Source organism: Myotis davidii, unplaced genomic scaffold (genome assembly GCF_000327345.1).
Source record: "Myotis davidii unplaced genomic scaffold, ASM32734v1 scaffold19, whole genome shotgun sequence".
In the NCBI taxonomy this organism is placed as follows: domain Eukaryota; kingdom Metazoa; phylum Chordata; class Mammalia; order Chiroptera; family Vespertilionidae; genus Myotis; species Myotis davidii.
Genome location: NW_006289854.1, coordinates 639,645 through 643,485, shown reverse-complemented (window position 1 = coordinate 643,485; position 3,841 = coordinate 639,645). Strand labels below are relative to the sequence as shown.

The 3,841-nt window shown below is 42.2% G+C and overlaps 1 protein-coding gene across 3 annotated transcripts in view; it reads left to right on the top strand.

Moving 5' to 3' along the window:
- Positions 1-3,841, top strand: part of GSKIP (GSK3B interacting protein) — a 12,734-nt gene that overhangs the window by 1,395 nt on the left and 7,498 nt on the right. Inside the window, exon 1 of one of the 3 annotated variants that reach the window (XM_006762711.2) lies at positions 3,240-3,373. The exons of the other annotated variants lie outside the window; for them this stretch is intronic. The gene's annotated coding sequence lies outside the window, so the exon portion shown is untranslated. Of the gene's footprint in view, positions 1-3,239; positions 3,374-3,841 lie in introns of those variants that run through there. 3 annotated transcript variants of the gene reach the window in all.

Below are 3,841 nucleotides of genomic sequence, written 5' to 3'. Positions count from 1 at the left end.
AAGAGGGCGGTGCCCCTAGCCACAAGATGGTGGTGCCCAGTCCCCTCAGCCCCGCCAGGGTGGCAGGCGCACAGTAAGGCCGGGCCGCGGGCAGCCACTCCACACGCCTGACTCCGGAGTCCCTCAGCCTCCCAGCCGCCCAGGGCCGGCCCAAGGTGCAGGCAAGCCCCAGATGGCCGCTGCCCAGGGCCACCCGAGGCTCAGGTAACCAGGGCTGGCTGAGGCTTGTGCTGCCATCAGTGGCAGCAGCAGAGGTGTGATGGGGGTGTCACCTTCCCCTGATCGCCAGGTCGCCTCCCGCCCCTGAGAGCTCCCCGACTGTGAGAGGGGGCAGGCCGGGCTGACAGACCCCCCTCCAGTGCATGAATTTTCATGCACCGGGCCTCTAGTAAATAAATAAAGCAATATAACCCTGGCTGGAGTGGCTCAGTTGGTTGGGCGTCATCCCTTGCACCAAGAGGTTGCCAGTTTGATTCCCATCAGGGCACATACCCGGGTTGTGGGCTTAATTCTGGTCGGGGGAATGTGGGAGGCAACTCATTGATGTTTCCATCTCACATCGATGTTTCCCTCTCCTCCTTTCCTCTCTAAAAATCAATTTTTTAAATCTTTAAAAAAGATAAATAAAACAATATAAAGAGAATGGAGACAAAAGAGATTTGGCACTTTTATATAGAAGGGTAAGGAACAACCTCTTATTTAATAAGGTAACATTTTAGCAGAGACTTGGAGAAAGCTAGGTAGCAGCACAGCACATAAGTACCTGGAGTTCTTTTCCAGGCAGAGGTGCAGCAAGTGCAAGGCCCTATCCCGAGGGAGTGAAGGGGAAGGGGGTGAGGGAGGGTCAAGTCATGTAGTGCATTGTAGGCCATTATAAGAACACTAGAAGCCCAGTGCACAAATTTGTGCATGGGTGGGGTCTGGTCAGCCTGACCTGATGGACGCCCATCAGGCCAGGTGGCAGGGGGGAGGGGCCACAGGAGGTTGGCCGGCCCCACCCCTGATGGGCAGGCAACCGGGGGCAGGGTTGGCCAGGAGGAGGGGCCACGGGAGCTTGGGGGGCCAATCAGGGTCCCGATCAGGCCTGTTGGCCACTGCAGTGTACGTCATAGCGACTGGTCATTCCGGTCGCTTGGCTTTTATTTATATATAGATTGACTCTCACTCTGGATGAAGGAGTTTGAGGAGAGGAGTGACCTATTCTGGCCTGTTTTTACTAACTGCTTTGTTGAAATAGATGGGTAGAAGTAGAGTGGCTTGGACTAGAGTAGTGGCAGTGAAGATGGTAAGAAGCAATTGGATTCTGGATATATTTTGAAGATAATAAGACATGTTTGTGAGTAATAATTATAATACTTGCCATAAAAGGAGCATAAACAAAGTGGTATGAAAAGGTGGAATCTCATCTGGCAGGGAATTAGAATAGGCCTTGGGAGGTTTGAACTGAACTCTTGAGTAATAGGTACAATTGACTTCTTTCAGGTTCACATGTTAAATAGTAAGTGACTTCTTTTGAAATATAAAATTACATTTAGGCTGTTTATAGAATGCCTGAAATTTCAAATATCAGAAAAGGAAAATAAAATCAGAAGATTTTATAACAAACATACTCCCTTCACTGATTTTGTCTCTCCTATATTACATCAACTTTAATATCTTATTGGTTCCTTCATTCATGAGCTAAATACATTCTGACACATGATTACTATAGGTATGTGACACAAGTAGAAAAGATTAGATACTGCAAAAGAAAAGATTGGTGAACTTGAAGACAAAACAATGGAAACTATTGAAAGTGAACCAGAAAAGAAAATGAAAAAATTAACAAAGCTGTGAGGAATAGGACAGCTTCCCTTGGACTCATATTCATGAAATTGTAGCCCCCAAAGAGAGGAGGGACAGATAATAATAATAATGAAGAAATAATTACCAAAATTTGTTGAAATTTATTGAAAACTTTAAACCCACAGGCAAGTGGTTCAGTGAACCCAAAGCAAAAGAAACATGAAAAAACTATAGCGCCCTAACCAATTTGGCTCAGTGGATAGAGCATCGGCCTGCGAACTTAAGGATCCCAGGTTCGATTCTGGTCAAGGGCATGTACCTTGGTTGTGGGCACATCCCCAGTAGGGAGTGTGCAGAAGGCAGCTGATCGATGTTTCTCATTGATGTTTCTAACTCTCTATCCCTCTCCCTTCCTCTCTGTAAAAAATCAATAAAATATATTTTTTAAAAAAAGAAAACTATACCAAGTGGAATAAAGATAACAATGCAAGCAAACTGATAATAGAGAAACATCTTTAAAGTCTTGAAAGGAGGAGGCAAACTGTCAACCTAAGATTTTATACCTAGCAAAAATACCTTTCAAAATGGAAGGTGAAAGGAAGTCCTGTTCGGATATACAAAAGCTGGAAGAATTAACAGCAGCAGACTTATACTGCAGGAAATGTTGGAGGAAAATTGAATGGCAGAAGGAAAATGGTACAGGTTATAGACCCAGATGTAGATCAACACAAAGGAATGAGGGCACCAGAAATGGTAACTATACGGTTAACTCTAAAATACCTGTGCAGTGATGATGGTGCTGGAGTTACAAAGCATGAAACCTATAGTTAAGGAACCTTTCCAAAGGAGACAGTGAACTTGGCAAATACTCTGAGCCTCCTTTTAATAGAACCATGTAAACTGGCTGTTTATATTGCCCGTCCAATATATTAATTAACTTTTCCAAAAAGAAAGGGCAGAAAACGAAGTCTCTTCAACTATCTGAACACTGCTTTTTCTGCTGATAGCATATGGACACTGTGGTACAGAAATTATGCCTCCCACCCATGTTGCCCATGTCCTAATCCCCAGAAACTGTGAACATGTTGCCTTAAATGGCAAAAGGAACTTCCTAGATTTCTCACCTCCAGAATTGTAAGAAAATAAATTTGTGTCGTTTTAATTTACTACATTTGTGATAATTTGTGACAGCAGCAATGCAAACTAATATAGAAACATTAATATTCAAATTCTATAAAGCTTTATAAGCACTTTGTATATGACAGGTATAAAAATATCATTAGGGTTCCATTTATTTTCATCCTCTTCTATAAAGCTGTTGAAGAGCTAGATCAATCATTGCTTTTTATTTTGGGTAGTCTCCTAAATCAGTTAGAATACTTTCAGTTGCCAGGAAAGTAGCTGGAATTTATTGCTCCAGTAACTGAAAAGTGCAAAGGTTAGGCAGCCATCAGAACTCTGGCAACGTTTCTCAGTCAACCTTTTAGCTCTGTTCTTTTCCCATTTTCAGCACCGTCTTGGCCCAGTTTCTCCCATCTCAGGATGACAGCCAGAAGGAGCTGAGCTCTGTGCTCTATTCTGGATTAAGGTGACTAGAAAGAATTCCGTGTATTGTTAGTTTAGGGCACTCTAACTGGGTGGGGGTCAGTATCACCCAAATTACTTTACTCAGTAGGAGAAAGGGGCATTATGATTCACCTTAGAAAATCTGGGTGCTATTAGGACTGGGAAAGGATATTGATAAATAAGGGCTTGTTACAGCCAACAAAAAAGAAATTATAATAATGTCTTTTAAAAGTACGAGTAAGTCTCAAATGTTATCAATTTGTGTAATGCTTCAAAAATAAATTCTTTTTTTTATTTGTGTATTATCAAAAGTTCTGAATGTCTGCTTTTTTTTATCTGTCATTCAAAGACATTTTAGAAAAATAATCTTCAGTCTTAAGTGTCTTTCTTTTTTTTGCCTCTTGATGCTAATTAGTACACAACAGTTTGATGACCTACTTCCTGACCTGTGAGAATTTCTTCTCTTCTTGTATTTATTTCCATCTTTCCC